General features: G+C 35.6%; 1 protein-coding gene across 31 annotated transcripts in view; it reads left to right on the forward strand.

Moving 5' to 3' along the window:
• ADGRL2 (adhesion G protein-coupled receptor L2) overlaps positions 1-17,390 on the forward strand; it is a 619,232-nt gene that overhangs the window by 7,849 nt on the left and 593,993 nt on the right. The window lies entirely within an intron of this gene.

Genomic DNA, 17,390 nt, shown 5'->3' on the forward strand with positions numbered 1-17,390 from the left:
AAATCCCTCCGAAGAGGATTCTTGTTTTTAGCTTTTTCTGTGTGCCAGATGAGCATGGGACCCACATCAGACAACAAGAAGCATCAGAACACGAGTGAATCAGGAGGGTATTTCAGAGCTTTGTAGGATTTTTCTGATTTCTTTGGAAACTATGTAAATGAATTCCTTAAACACAGACTGTCATTGATTTTTCCCGATGTTCATTGATCCCCTCGTCATTGCTTCATGTATGTGTTCTCCCAAAACATCTAGTATCGATATTTCTCTCCCTCAACTCTGTCCCCAATCCATTATAAGTATATCATTAAAACCTGTTTAATTTCCTATGAAAGATTATATTAAGTGCACTTTTAGTGTAATTATGTCAATAGTGGAAGATAAACATGTATTAGGCAGTGCAAAATGCTGATTATCTGTCAGGGTAAATCTGTTTATTTGAGATATAGCAATCTGACAACCCCCTGGTGTTAATCGGGAAAGTACATTCTCGTTCCAGGTACAGTTTGGTGGGGTCTGACAGCAAAATGCTGTCAATGGCCTCCTGCTGTGGCAAAATCTTTATCGTATATCAGCCCATATACAAGTGGACCTAGGTAATAAAATACAGACGTGTGGATCATGTGTTTGAGGCATGTGTGATATGCTTACATTTTGGCATTTTTGTACGTGTAGAAAACAAAGTTGACAAGTTCGAGAGAGGGGAGAGTGGGTTATAGGATTAGCCTGCATTTCCATTTGCACCCAGGGCAGGCTTTGCCCTGAGTAATGGCAGCTCAGAACCATTTGTATTAATCCCCAGAAAAAGGAAAGAGCCCGTGCAAAGAAGGAGAATCAAGGAAGGTCGGTCTGGTATAGGGGGTCGATCCGATGCTCGATGCAAACGTGCTCCTTTGATTCTTGTAACTTTTTTTCCTTGAGGTAGTAGTTTCTAAATATATCCTAGGAACACTACTACTAACTGCCAGCTGCTATCGGGCACAAAGCTTTCCTTTAATGAGATAAAACAGTATAGGAAGGTGATATGCCACACATGCCATGACTGAATTTCACCAGGCTTTTGTGCAGCAGAGAATGAACTGAAATGAAAATAGATTGAATATTCAGGCACAGTGTGCAACCCCTCTGAAAAATAATTTTGTCTGACTTTATTACATTGTGATCATTTCCTGAATGCCATAAAATGCTGAGTAGAATAATAAAAATTGATATGTATATTGACATTTTAGTTTTCCAAATAGAAGCTGAGAAAATATAAACAGCATTTGGTCTTTGCAACTCTCCTGACCAATCGTTCGCATGCTGACTAATTCACTTACTCTCAAATACTTCATCCGGCCTTAATATAAATGTCTTCTGAAATAATTTCTCCCCAGTAGATTATGCACATCTTCAGTTTGATTCAGAATTTACATGTGTAGTTTGCATATTTTTGCATCAGAGTGTCTGCTTTAAATTAGATAAAGGTCACTGTCATTCATAATCAAGAAGAAGGTGGATTAAAGGTCACAATTCAATAAAAAAAATCTGATTAGATGTAGAGGTTTGTTCATGTGATTCAATATCGTTGGATAAGTGGAAATCATGAGTCAACAAATTAACCTCAGGATAATGGGTGACTTGCTTCACCGTGATCAAAAATATTCACAGATTTTTTTTTTTTCCCCAATGTCTAACTTGTTTGTCTCTCTGTAGCAGTGACAGTTACTTCTGTTACTACTCTTAATATTAGGTGTCTTTTATAGTGTCACTTGGTTTTAGGAGTGACATAAATGACAATTTTATCTCCAAAATAAAGTAGTAAGCTATAATGAATTAATAATAGACAGATGTGGATTAGGAAGTCCCTGAGGACCTATGGTTACTTCTACCATTTTCTCCCTGAGGTGGTTCCTAGTTCTTCCACTCTTTTTAAAAGATGGAGCTGTCACAGCACATTTCTTCTCTTACATAACTACTTTATACCTCTCACAGACACTTAAGAGCCCTTATAAACCCTTCCAAATCTTGACATCTACTCGGTGTTTCTGTCTGTGATTAGAATGGAGATGTATAAAATGAGTGTAGTCAGTGGCAGACAATCAGACTTTGTCAATTTGGCTGAACTTTTTTAAAGGTAGTTTGACAATGACTTGAATAAATGGAAAGCAGTTAAAAATAAAGAAATGTTAAGTTGTGGTCTGTATTTCTTTGGTCCATAAATCGATCTGCACACCTGAAGAAGAAAAATTGGTAGACTTTTCATATATATATATATTTGGAAGTTTGACGTAAGCACTCCAGTGTTAACATCAAGGCTTAGTGTCACAGAACTTACTACCAAAAAGGAAAGAGTCTGACTTGCTCATCTTAAAATATTTTGTTTCCTTTTTGCATGTGCTCTTGACTTAAGGGAAAATCTTATTTCTGCCCCCTTGGATTGTTTGTCTGCTTTGTTTGCTATATTGACACCTTACAGATGAAAGAAAGAAAGAAAAGAAAGAAAGAAAGAAAGAAAGAAAGAAAGAAAGAAAGAAAGAAAGAAAGAAAGAAAGAAAGGGAAAGGAAAAGAAAGACAAGAAGGCACCACCTTTTTAGGGCACATTGTTTATTTTTCCAGAGAAAATCAAACATTTTTATAGGAACTATAAAGGTTAAATGGCTTAAGCAGATTATAATTAGTTAATTTTGTTAAACATATATTGGATCAATTTTACATTATTTTAATTACCTTTTGGAATAAATGGTTTGGTGAACAAATTCACTTGATGTTCAGGATCAAACAAAATTACCTTTCCTCTGGGTAGGCTTAAGTTTCACAAAATGATTTGGAAATGACCTCCTTTGCTTTCATCTAAAAATATCTTTGGATTTAGAAAATGATTAAAGTTGGATATATTGTGTTTTAAGCCAATCATATTTTATCATTTTCATGGCTTGTTCTTTCTTTAAAGAGGAGTGTAATCAAACTTCACTACACAGATGTTCCCCCTTTAAGGAGACTCTTGTAATTCATACAGTATCATGGTATTTATAAGGTTGATTCAATTCTTATTTCTGCCAGAAGACATATAATGTATTCTGGTAAGTTTGTGAAGTTGTGTTGTTGTTGTTGCTGTTTTTTTTTCTGATAAGATATTAGAATGAAAGCTAGATAGTCATTAAATATCATGGCCAATTCAGAAATGTCCTGATTTATGTCTCTGTAGTGCGTGTGTATGTATATACCTACACTCATACCTGGAAATAGTTAATCACCAAATTGTAAATACTGGGTCCAGGTTGTTGAATAGTCAGTAACAAAACCACATAACTATCTCTCACCCTCCCCAGTATAGGGCCTCTAGACAGCAAATTGGGAGAATGCAAATACCATTTGCCTTTTTTTTTTTTTTTTTTTGTCAATGTGGAATTAGCAAGTTAATCGAGTGCACAAAGATAGCTATTTCTCTTTTTGCTTACAGAAGGAGTTCTCAGTGAGGGGTGATTTCCTTCCCAGGGGACATTTGGTGCTATCTGGAGACATTTTTTGTTTGTGTTGGTGGGGAGGGGTGGCTGTTAGTACTACTAACATCTAGCCGGCAGAGGTCAGGCATGCTGCTAAATACACAGGACAGCCTTCCACATCAAAGGATTATCCTGCCCGAAATGTCAATAGCCCTGTGGATGAAAAACCCTCTCTTGTAAGAAAGAGGGATGTTTCTTTAGTATGTATCTCAACTCTGTAACATCTCTTTTCCCATAGCCCAACTCTTCATCATCTTGACCTGCATCTAGCTAACTTCTCTTCATCCCTCAGAACCCTCAGGGCAGTCATCACTGCATTCTGAAAAGCTCTTCTGGTTTGTCATCTGAATATACCTTTGTGTGATCACACCACTCTATCCCTCTACACTTGATTAATCTGCTTTTCTGTATCCCATTCTAGGCCATACATTTCCTGAAAATTGTACTTTTTATTGCTAGTCTCTAGCATTGTTTGTGACACGTAACTGTCCTATTACGACTTGTAGAATGAAATCAAGCTTATCTGTAGAAACAATACTGCACAGGGTGTTTGGGTTTAGCTTAAAGAGCACTTAAGATACTACTTCAGGTATTATGGATTAATAATATAAATTGTAGTTGCTGGCTTAAAAGCATTACTGTTTTAAAAAATATTTGAAACACAACCATTTGTAAGTAGGGGGTCCTGCATGCATATCTACTTATATCTATATAGCTGGTCATGTTTTAAAACAAGGCATAATTGCATGTATGTGCATATTTTTTCAATATGCACAAGTTGTGTTGATAAGATAATATACATTTTAATGAAGGCGTCTACTATCACATATATACACATATATAAATGAAGCATATTTCTATATTCACATTAGTACTTCTACATTCACATTTCAAGCTCTAATAACTATTTGTATTTAATATGCCAAATATTATACTTGCAATAAAATAGGGAAGAGCACAGTCTACCTCTAAAGAATATGGATGCTTTTAAATCACTGTTCTCTCTAATGTTTTATCTTTTCTTCATCTCTGGGTTTGGGGCTGTGAATATGGTTAATAACAGTATCAAATTATAAAGATACATGTCTACAATTGAATATTAAGTGACTGGTTAAGTTATTGATTATTATTAATCAGTGAAAACCCAGAATTCCCTTTACATCAATTGTTATGTCTTTCAAAAGTAATATTGATAACTCTGCATTTGGCGATCCCGTGTACTTTTATTATCTCACAAAGAGAAAGAGTGAAATAAAAATCGGACAAGTCTCTGATTAATAAATGTCAGCATAAGCAGCTAATTTGGATAAATAAAAAACTTAATTCCACAGCGCTTAAAGATTAAGAGCACAGCTTCAAATCCAGAAAGATTTATGCTCCATTTCTGGCTCTGCCATGTAGAAGCTTAAGACCTTAAGCAAGTTGTTGAACTCCCTAAACCTCATGTTCATCTGCAAAATGGGAACAATACTGACATCTACTAATAGCTCATGTAGTTATATAGATAAGTGATATGAAAAAAAAATTTGTATGTGTCCCTGGACACAATAAGTTAATGCAGTAAGTGATGTCTATTACTAACATAGTAGTAGTTACAGGAAGTAACTCTACCGGTAATAATAGTAGAGGTAGAGTACTACAAATCCAGAGTTTCTTTTATAACCTGAGAAATATACCCAATAACACTCCTATAATTTAAAATTTGATTTATATTAGAAAAAATTACAAAAGAAATACTCTTAATGTTTTCTTCTTACTGCAGTCATAATATCCAACAACATTCATTCTCTGATACTGTCTGCTTTCTCCTACTTCCATCATTGTGTTGCACAGAACATTCAGTGTATCCTCCACCAATTTTAATATGTTGTTTACAAGTTGCTTCTAAGATTTTTTAAGAGCAAGTTTCAGACTTACACTTCTTTAATAAACCCAATGGCATTTTGTTCCACATCTCTATGTCTTGACATGGCTCACCAGAACAACATGATTGTAAATACAAAATCAGATTTTTTTTTTTTTAATGAGGTGCACCATAGTTGAAAGAGGCTGTGAAATATGTAAGTTTCTTGTCAAACCAGAAAAATTTCATCTATTTCTCCTTTTCTGATCCCTGCCGGCCAAAGTATCTGAGGTTAGCATTTCTAGAAAGCTGATCATAAAGGTGGAGCTCAACAAATGCTTTTGAATGGAACTGGAATAATGAATATTTCTAGGGAATGATTCTATAGAGGCTAAGATAATCATGAGTCCAATGATCACGAGTTTTTATTGCATTCATTCATTTTATTTCATGGAATAAGGTAATAATTAAAGAGGAAAATAAGACCCATGTACCATTTTGTCTTCTAAGTCAAATTTTTCTTGGAATTATTCTCTTAATCTCCGCATATATAGCTGAGCTTCTTCACAGGATGCAGTTATGATTAGACTAACAATTCTAACTTTTTGTTTTTAATTAATTTTAAAATAATCAAGACATAACACTTATTTCAAAACTTAAAGAAATAAAATGCTTTTGACTATATATTTGAATGAACTACTACCCTTTTAGCAATGTATTTTAAAAAGTAAATGCTAAAATTTTTTAAAAACTTAAAGTGAGCTTATTAAAATAATACAAATTATATTACATATGTCCATGATACACATTACATAATTTTATATACATAAATTATATATAATTTATTGTATTTATATAAATATTTTGTTTATATAAGCTAACATATATAGTAGATCAAATAGTGGGATCTTTGACCCCTACCTGGGAATAAGGAAGGGCTAAAACACAGAGCTTTATCTTTGGCCCTGGCCTTTGCTGTATTGAAGGTGAAAAAAGAAAATATGCTTATCCAGATTAGACATGAGACCAACCTGAAAGGATAGTCAGTACCCCATGTGACAAAAAGGCAATACAGATAGCAGTGCAAGATAAAAGATAATTCTAAACATCAGTTAAAAACATTAAATGCACAATTTAAAGTGAAGCTCTCTGGGTAGGAACCTCAGTTAGGGAGAAAAAGATTTATCGATTTTAGTTCATCATAAGCTTACTATGCACCAATGGTGAGATCCAGCTGCTGAAAAGCGTACCACCACCTTAGGCTAAATTAATAGACATTGTAAGAAAGACATTGGAAAGAATAGTCCCATTAAATTCTCTAATTATTAGATCACATCTAACAGACTGCAATTAGTCCTCCATATTTAAAATAATAAACTGGAAAACACAATGTGTCAAAAAATGTGTCAAAGTTGGAAGGGAGTTTAAAAACTGTCATATGAGAAACAGTAAAGGAACCAAGATGTTTGGCCTAGAAAAGAGAAGACTAAGGGAAATATAAAAAATAATTGATACAGATCTTTCAACAAATATTTATTGACACCCTGTTACAAACACTGTGCTTGAGTGTGAGGTAAACTGAGAAACTAAAAAAAAGAAACTGATCTTTTATCCCTTAGTTAATGGACTTTAAAGTCAAGAAGAGGTGACAAGACTTTAAATAATCACACAAATGAACATCAGATAACAAATAGTGATAAGAAAGGAAAGGAAAAGCTACAATGAAAAATAAATAAACTGATCTAATTGGGATGGAGCATAATGTCAAAGAAGGCTCTCTGAAGAAATGACATTTAAATCAAATAAATAAAGGTAGGGGAGGCGGGAGGGCAGGCTTCCTTCCAAGCAATGATAATGGCTATGCAAAATCTCATAATCAGAGCCCCTAAGGAGGAAAAGAGCTTAGCAAAATTGAGGAATGGAAAGAAGAGAGGGTGATTAGAACATATTAATGAATTAGGAAAAATGGTGTGAGAAGAAAGAGGGGCCAGATTGTTGTAGCCCTTTGGAGACACATTAAGTCTTCTATTCTAAGTGCCAGGGGTAGCTGAGGCGGAATTTAAGTGCAGAGGAAGGTAAAGAGATTTGCCTTTCGCAAAGATCACTCTGGCTTTGTGTGGATAATGTATTGGAAAGGGGCTAAAGGTGGTGAAGGATCTACTTCAGAGGCTATTGCGGTAGAAGAGGCAAGAGATAGAGCTCATTTGACCTACACTGGAAAAGAAGATTGAATAACAGAGAGATTCAAACACATTTTGGAGGTAATATCAAGTAAATGTGATGATGGAGTGAATGTGGGTGCAGAGAACAAAACATAGTTCTGAGCAAGACCCTTATTTTCTGATTGAGATATATATATGTGTATATGTGTGTGTGTGTGTGTGTGTATTAAACACTGAGAAGTGAAACTTTTTTTAAATTTTAAATATTTTTATTTATTTATTCATGAGAGATACAGAGAGAGAGAGAGAGGCAGAGACACAGGCAAAAGAGAAGCAGGCTCCATGCAGGGAGCCCGATGTGGGACTCGATCCCGGATCTCCAGGATCATGCCCTGGACCGAAGGCAGGCACTAAACCACTGAGCCACCCAGGGAACCCGTGAAGAAACTTTAAAGCAGAAATTCAGATGCCTTGGCTTGGTCACAATAAGTTTGAGAAGCAGGATCAGTTGTTTAAAAAACAACAGGGGCTCCTGGCTCAGTCAGTAAAGCATCTGACTCTTGATTTAAGCTCAGGTCATGATCTCACAATCATGAGATTGAGCCCTCGTGGGGCTCCATACTCAGTGGGGAGTCTGGTTGAGGTTCTCTCTCCATCTCCTCCTGCTGCCCACCCTCCCCCAGCATGCCTTCAAATACATAAATAAATAAATATCTTAAAACAACAACAACAACAAAAGCTGGAAACTTTTCATATTATTTGGGTGAATATCTGGTGAATTGTGAGGGAGAAGAGAGAGCAGAATTGTTTTGTCTTCTTCAAAAAAACAGATCCACAACTACAAAGTCAAATTAACCAGAATGTCAGTTTCAACTCAGTCCATAAAAGAATGATTTTTATTTATTTTTTTTAAAAGAATGATTTTTAAAAACTAAACTCTCCCCCCCCCCAAAAAAAAAGAAGACTAGCTTGGAAGGGGAGAAGTTTCCCTTCACAGGAGGTATACTGACAGAGGCCAAAATCTATAGGAAGGGACTTGGGTTTCTTTCAGTACTATTGTGTTCAATCCGGGAATCCTATATTAAAACCTTGAGAAGAAGGGCACTCTGGGGCTCACTCAGCTAAGCCTCCAACTCTTGGTTTCAGCTCAGGTCTTAATCTTAGGGTCGGGAGACTGAGCCCCACGTAGGGATCCTTGCTCAGTGCAGAGTCTGCTTGAGATTCTCTCTCTCCCTCCCCCTCTCCTCCTACCCCCCACCCTTACTCTGAAATAAATAAATAAAGACAATCTTTAAAAATAAATAAATGAATGAAATAAACCTTGAGAAGAAAACAAAAAAGATCCCCACTTAGGTCACTGCAGGTGTTCAGTAAACCATTTAATTGCTGATTGCTACTGGCCATGTACCTGGCACTTTTCTACCAGAAGGGTTATTGATTGCATTGAGCAGCTATTGGCTGTTTACTGAAGTGTGTGCACTTTCCCCCTTGGGTAAGCCAAGGTCAGTAGCACGCCGGAAGTGGACTGCAAATGTTAGAATTGGAGACTTCTGTTACGACCCTAAATTCTCCTCATGCAAATGCCACTAATTTGTTATAGCTTGCTTTCTTGCTGTACTTAAACTTAGCCTCAAGCATCGTTTTCCACCTAGCACTCCCACACAATCAATACCTTCTGATTGGCATTGGCATTGGAGATGATATCCAACCCAGCTGTCATGAGTACTCAACCCCATGACTCACAGCTCTTGAGGGCGGCTACCCTCACCGACTCCCCAGGGAAGGAGAAGCTATGATGATTTCTTCTAGGACTGGGGCATCTCATTGAGAATTAATGCCACTCGCCAGCCTGAACAATCTTTTCTTTTTTCCATTGGTACTGCTTCATTTTTTTTCCCCCTGAAAAAGCTTTGCAAATTTAAGACCATTCTGCAGTGTGGTCTGTATAAACACACGTAAGTGGAGAGATCACGATGTCACTAAGTTTGTCATAATAACTTGGTGTGTGATCCTGTGTTAAGTGGAGAGTGAGAGAAAGAATCGGCCACATAGCCAGCATCCCTTGATAGACACTATACCTATTCAGAGCCAGAGATTTGAGGCAAAACATCCCCGTCCTCGGGGGGGAAAAAAAAGGCTTATTTTTCTTTTTCATAGACTCTAGCCTTCAGTAATAATTGTGTGCTTTGTGATTGTGGTTCAGGGATAGTACCTATCACATTAGAGTTCAATTTTAATATATCTAGAGCTCTTTAATAAGACAGTCTGTTAAGACTAGGGCACTGACTGATTAATAAGTTGGTTCAAGTAGACTTTCGTTCGGTTCTCAGGAATAAGTGCTCTGTCTAGTTGATAAATTTCCACACTAAACACAAACGTTGTTATTTGTCATATACTAACTGTTTTAATGGGCCATTCTTCATGATCTTTAACAACTATCAATTGATCTCTAGAACTCAGATGTCACACTGCAATCCAGCTATGTTCAAAGAATCTAAGTTTAAGTGAACTACAATATAAAAGAAGTTAAAAAAAAAAGACCATTAATTTGTTCTAAGGACAGAAATATATTAAGCACATTAATGAAGATGTGAACAACAAGCAGTGACTCAGGGCTGTTATTTTTCTCCACAGCAGAAATACAGTAATCAATCCAGACAGTTATAGCTTCAGATCCTTGGGTTTTAATAAAGGTAAGTCTAAAAATTCTACTTAGGCTTTCAGACCATTACATCTTGAACCATCAGAAATAATCAGATATGTTTAAATCATCTGGGAGATAAACCGAGTGATCTCATAGTTGTAAAACATAAACTCTAGAGGAGGCTTAATTTTCACATTTATCATTTGTGATTATTCTTTCAATTCCTTCTTGCCTAAAAAACTGTATCAAACTTAGATTTCCCTTCAGCAGACTGACAGGACTAGGCCACTTAATAGAAATAAAACCCAAAATGTTTAGAAATGAAATAAGCTTTTTTTTTTTTTTTTTTTTTTTTTTTTTTAAAGGAGGCTCAGGGCAAACACTTATGTCCAGGAGTACAAAAGGATATTCGCCTATTTCTTCATCTGATAGTCTCGGGTGGCGACATTAGCACATTGATGTTTTATGCATTTCATACATAATGCTCCACGTGATTATAAAATCCAGACTGCAGAGCTGAATTGGAATGGGGCGGGAGGAAGAACATGTGCTATTGAGAAAAATCATCCCGTTGCTTTATCTTCTAGGAGATCTGTGGAAGCCTTTCTTTTGGAAAGTGCTCAAAGACAGATCAAATGTGATAATAAAGGTTCACTATCTGAGCAGGTCTGCCCTAGAAATGGTGCTTTAGAAATTTGAGGTGGGAAAGAAAGGCAGCCTGTGCCAGAAACTGATTAAATTTCAGTCATCTATCCAAAGAAGTCCCTGGTTGCTTGTAAAATGCTCCATATAATTACAGTAACTACGGGTTTTAAAGGAATTTACACATTAGCCTTTATCATGGGACTTTTTTTGTGGGTGCATTTCTACTTTAAAATCAATATCTCTAAAATAAACTTTAATAAGATTTATTAATTTTATCTATGTGGACCTTTTAAAAGTCAATATCAAATATCTTTCTCCAGATTCTTCTTGGCATTTGAAGAAGCTTAGATATAATCAAATGTCATGCCCTCTGTATGTTAAACGATCATTGTTCTATGACTTGGCTCTTGTATACAACGTAGCCCGATTTTAAACTTTGAAAGAGTTGTGAATCAATACAAAGACTGTTTAAAATGTATGGGTCATCCCGATACACGATCTCAGTGCTGTGGACAAGGCTCATTAGTTGCTTCTTGAGCTATTATCTTGCTCCGTGTTAGATTTGAATAACCCAGGGAAGTAGTCTGACGGCCCCCAGTTGACCCTGCACCATGGTGGCTAAAATCACTTTTTCGAAACATCTACACGCTCTACAAAAAACAAAAAGGCTTTTATAAAGTTGTGTCCCAGAGAACAAGCTTACTATCTTTCATTGAAAGTAAAGAGCATTTATAGGATATCACAGCTTTCAAACCCCTTCTTTTTCAAAAGAGAGTTGGCACCAGTATTTCTTCTCAGTAAACCTCAAAGGGAAGACTCCCTGCTGACCACACACTCAATGGCTTCATGTTAGGTGGCTATAATCTTAATCCAAAGAAGAGTGAATTTATATTTTTCATTGAAAGGAAGACTTCTGAGAAAGTCAAATGTTAAGATCTTCATGGATGCCGGAAGAATTCTACCGCTAAGGCATAAAGGCAACATCAAATTTTGTTGCCCCTTGAAAATGAGACCTGATTTAATCTTAAATCTCAGATGTTTGTGAACACAAAAGTCAGGCCAACTTCTCATCCCTAAAAAAAAAAATAAAAAAAGTAAAAATAAAAATAAAATTTAAATTAATCCTTAGTACTAGATTGAAAGCTTACTTAATGTTTCCTTTTTTCTGTCTCTACCCTCATAATGTCTAGTTTCTTGAATTACTGTTTTTGTGTAATAAATTTGTATACTGACTTGGAAAATTCACTATAAGGTGAATTTGTAATATTGAAACTGTATTTGTTAGGCCTACCATAGAAATATAATTTAGTAATTAGCCAAGGTAAACATCATATCTTTCTACTCAGATAACACGGAGAGAACAATATTTCAATCCTGGAACGTGACTAACTACCCAGGGCTAAAGATCACTTCGATTTCAACATCTACATCTACCCAATTCAATAATAAGCCATCTCTAGCCACTGTTCCCTTCTTCTCACACAGAGAAAAAAAGGAAATTGCTATTTGACTCTGCATTGACTCGAAACATCAAAGGGTACAGATGTACTTAATTATCATTTTATAGTCTGCCCTTTACCTGGACTATTTAAATAAGGTTTTTACTTCCTTCCTTATTTGCTAGTAAATGACATTTTATATGATCTATAGAGGCTTTATCAATCTATATTAGGATTGGGTCTAGTTGCTTCTAATGTAAAACCAAATGAATAGTGGCTGAAACCATCTGATATATGTATTTTTTTCATGCAAAAGGAGTCTGGAGTTAGTCTGTCCATGAGCAGTATGGTGGTTCCGTAGTTACGAGTCACCCATGGTCCTGCTGTCTTTCTGTTCTGCTACCTGCATGCTGGCTTTCATTCTTTAAGTTTCTCTCCTGTTTGCAAGATAACACTAATGCTCTAGCCATTACATTCTTTTTCCAAACACCAGAGAGGTCAAGGGGAAAATGGCCTGCTAGATCATCCTATTACATTCGTCTCAGAACACCACCAGCACCACATACCCAAAGACTATTCATATCTCATTATCCATCCCTATTTTGAAAAGAGGCTGAAAGATAGTTTTGTAGACATACAGTCTGTGGTTCTCAACAATATAGGGATTCTCTTACTTAAGAAGAGAAAGGGGGTATGTATAAGGTGAGCAGATAATACTTTCTGCCATACAGTCTTGAAATTTGCTCCTTTAAATATGCTTTCAAGGTGGCTTATTTGGGGACCTATAACCCTGAATCTAATGCAAAATATTTTTCCAAAAGCAGATGGAGATTCTGCTAGCTAAGATCCTTTAGCTTCACCTGCTTGCTCGAACAGCATTATATTTTAGAGGTAAAAACTCCAAATATAAGCTACAATTTTAAAATAATTTGATTAATCAAACCCATGTTTGATTAACTACCTTTTAGATGTTAATTTATATTTCACCTCTGAAATTTTGAGGGGATAGGCATCTGCAGTCTAAGCAACTTTTATTTTCACAGCTTAAAAGAATCAGAGAGAAAAATCATTGGTTTTACATTACACATGTTTTTATTGTTTCACCTAAAATATTATACTTACCTACACATTATTATATTGCTCTAGAAATTATGGTCTTTGCAGATTATCCTCTGACAACCCTGCTAGTGTAGATGTCCTTCTTCTGCTTTTCACATTTCTGATGATTGGTTTTTATTTTGAGCTAAGGTAAAAATTTTAAAAAAAAATCTTTTTGATTAAATTGCTCACAAATAAATGGCAATGTTTTTGGTCATCCAAGAAGCCTTTTAGTTTCCAGCCGATATTTGCCATCAGCTAATAAACTAGAGCATCACAAGATTAAAGACTATTAAAATATGGATTTTCCTGACCATGTTTAGCATCTCATCATTATGATGAGGATGACCAAAAATATCTGAAATATGCTGATGTTTTACAGAAAAATAGGGTCAGAAGATAATCTCAAGTACTGACCCAATAGGGATTAATTCAAACAGATTTTTAAAGCTGTCACATGCCACTGAATGAAGTACATGTGATACACAGCCTGGTCTATGTCATCTGTAGAATATGGACGATTAAAAAAAGAGAGAGGGCACACATTTTTATGTTAGCATGTCTGCACACTTCCATGGAGAATATTCCATCGCTGAAGGAACACACAAAGAACGCAACTCTAATTTATCTAAATTTAATCCAAAAATATCTAAGATACCTTATTTGATCAGAGACAAAAAACACTGGAGGGGCTAATTATCTGGAGAGTTTGGATATCCTTAGGTCAAATATTATTTTAAACTGGGATATCTTTGAAATTCAGTCAAATTAATGGATCTTTCCTCTTACGCCATGCCATTATCATTTAAGTACACAAAAGCCGTTAACACATAGCATACCTGATGATCACCACTACCTGCTGCCAACAGATGTATCAGTCAACAACAAATATATTCTAATTGTGTCCTGGAAAGAATGGTTTCACACCTTCGGAGGCTGACATCTGCACCATGTAGCAGTGAAAAAAAGTGTGTAAGGTCTGCATTTATTATTGCTTGCTATGTGCATCTGAGAAAACCTGTAAGGGTTGCTCAAAGGATGTTCTTAAGGAATTAAGAACATATGTTAATAACTGCTATTGTAACATTTTAAAGTTTAACAACATAGATTAATTTGGTTGATAGGTACATACATGACTGAATCCTATATTTCATAAATGCTGGAACCGTGTCTTACACTTATTTGCATGTCCCATGGTGCCTGGCACAGTGGCTGGTAAATTGTATGCTTTCAATAAATATTTGATGGTAATGAGTATTTTACCTCACATCTACATCAAACCAAAACATCAATTGAAAGGGGAGAGATTTTTGAAATTTTGATCTCTTAACTTCCCAATACTCACTTCTTATTTCGTTCCTTTTTTTAAAAAAACAAGTAGTATGGAACTGCCCTGAATAATCAGATACATGCAAGAACGCTAATGACAATAAGTAAGTTACAGAGAGACTTTTACATCTGCAAGTAAAATGGGCAGTTTGGGAATTAATTCATGTTACTAGTTTGGCTCTGAAATAATGACTAGGTAAATTTGGACCCTTTGTGGGTGTGTTACTTTTTCTTTATATCAGGACCACAGTAGCCAGGCAAATACAAATACAGACAATAATATATATATCGAGTCACAGGCATAATAGAGCAGTGAATAGTGCTCATCTTTTTCACGATTATTGCCTCTTTGTTATATTTATTTTCCCCAAATAATTATTAGCTTTATATAAATAATATACTTTATTCCCTTGCTGGTGGAAAATAATGTTTGACATTAAGGAAAGGTCAGGTATCATGAATGGGAAACCACAATGAGCATTGCCTTTAAGGATTATTGAATTAAGAGGTACATATATTTGACAAAGTATAGAAATCAAATAGCTGCCATGTTAGCAGTGCCCTTTTACATGCCATAGATTTATTGACATTTACTAAATATAAAAAAAAGTTGAAACTGTGAGTGCTTAGTATGCATTATGATGAAAAACCTAATATCACTTCCCTAAAGATTATGTGACAGCATTTTAACCAAGGTAAATTCACTAAATGATTGGACATGAGATTGGAATATAAATTAAATGGGCCAGTTAATTTTATAAAATACACACACAAACAAAATTAGTTAAGTCACTATGTCAGATAAGTTGTAGCTGTTGACCTACATACCAGTGAAATCCATATTATACCCACATGCACGCATACTTTACATGGGCCCACGTTGCGCTGGATATATCAATGTGACAAATAGATTCGGCAATTCACAAGGGTGCTTACTACTCTAGATGTCATGATAGCAGTTGTCCAGAAATTAAAAAAAAAAAAAAAAAAAAAAAACTGGCCAACTCCACACCTTTCATTTAAGTGCAAAATCACAATGTAGATTTTATATTCAGAACTTTCATGGGAGAAGTCAAAATAAATATACACATTCAAGGTTCTAGAAAAATTCCTCTCACAGCTTCCCTTATTTTTCCTGATAGATAGCATACTTTTTGCCCTAAATTCTGGAGTCTCCCATTTAAATACCAGTATATGTGATCAGTAAGGGAAAGATTTTTGCAGAGATTGGGGGAAGGGGGCATAAGAATCTTTACAGAGTTTTCATAGTCTTTCATATGCCATTCAAGTTGCATAAATGTCTCATGGGGCCAAATTGATTTATATTCATCAGATTTAGTGGTATTTATATTCTAAAAGCTTAAAAAACATTAAACTCAAACTTCCTCATGAATATAAAATCTAATCCCAGGTAAATGTTTTTGTTTGCCATTACCTGAATGGTTACATGGTCTTTGAAACTTATACAAGCTTGGAAATGGCCCCAAAATGTTGGACTCCTCTGAGGAATTACATATTTAAGTGCATAGTAATAATCGTATGCAACTGAACCAAAAACCCATAACATAAGTGCCTTTTGCCTTATTTCCTCTAGTAAAACATCAAAGCAAGAAGATTTGCTTTAAAAAGAGAGAGAAGAACAAAAAAGGGGGGGGCACCTGGGTAGCATAGTCATTTAAGCATCTGACTCTTGATATTAGCTGAGGCCTTGATCTCAGGGTCCTGATAAGCCTTATATTGGGTTCCAGCCTGAGGCATAGAGCCTGCTTTAAAATTTAAAAAAAAAAAAAAATTAAATTAAAAAAAAAGAGGGAGGGAGGTAGACTTATATATGAAATTTGAAAACATTGAGTTCAGAAGTTCTTGTTTATGTTGTTTCATTCTATAAAACTGTATGCTTGTCTCTGGTTTTGTTTTGGTTTCTTTTTCCTCAGAGAAAAAATGAACCATCATGAGATTGTGATATTTCACAATGAAGTGACCTTACAGTCCAACACTAGAAAGAACAGTGAACTGAGATTTTTTTTTTTTTTGAACTGAGAATTTAGAAACTAGTTTCTGAAATGAACTCCACCATCATCCAGTTGTATAGTTTTGGGCAAGTCAAGAAACCTCTCTAGACCTTAAAGACATTGATTATGATGTTGTAAAAGGAGGACATTGGAATAAATTATTTAGTGGCATTTATTATGCTAAGGTTTTGCTTAATATCTATCAGCTACATGGAGGACTCAAAGAGAAATAACCTAAACGCACAGTTTTTATTACCAACTGAGGCTCCTGTCATGAATCTACTCTCTTACGTAGAAAAGGTAGGCTGAAAAAGTGGAGAAATACCAAGGAGCCCTTGTCTACTTCATTCTCAGATCCTAAGCCAGCATCAAACCAGAGGATTGAGCCTTTTAGCTGCCTTTACCCCAGGCACCTCTCTTACCTTCCTAGTCTTCCAGAGCTAAGTGTTCCCCATGTCAGCCCCCTCCCATGCAAAAACGTGTCATTTTCAATCTTAACGAAAAGTGAGAGACAGGAGAACGTCCTGCCATAGTCCATACCCTTGGTGCATTTTGACTCTGAACTCTTATCAGGAAGATTTCCTGTTTTAAGTTATGTCCCAGAGCTCCAATAGAGTAATATAAGTTTGGATAGAAGTTTTTCAATATTTTCAATTCGAATGGCATCTTTAGGCATTTCAAAATTAGAGCAGAATGACTAGATACACAGCTCTGGAATCAGCCTCTGTCCTTGTC

Source organism: Canis aureus, chromosome 8 (assembly GCF_053574225.1).
Source record: "Canis aureus isolate CA01 chromosome 8, VMU_Caureus_v.1.0, whole genome shotgun sequence".
NCBI classification, from domain to species: Eukaryota; Metazoa; Chordata; class Mammalia; order Carnivora; family Canidae; genus Canis; species Canis aureus.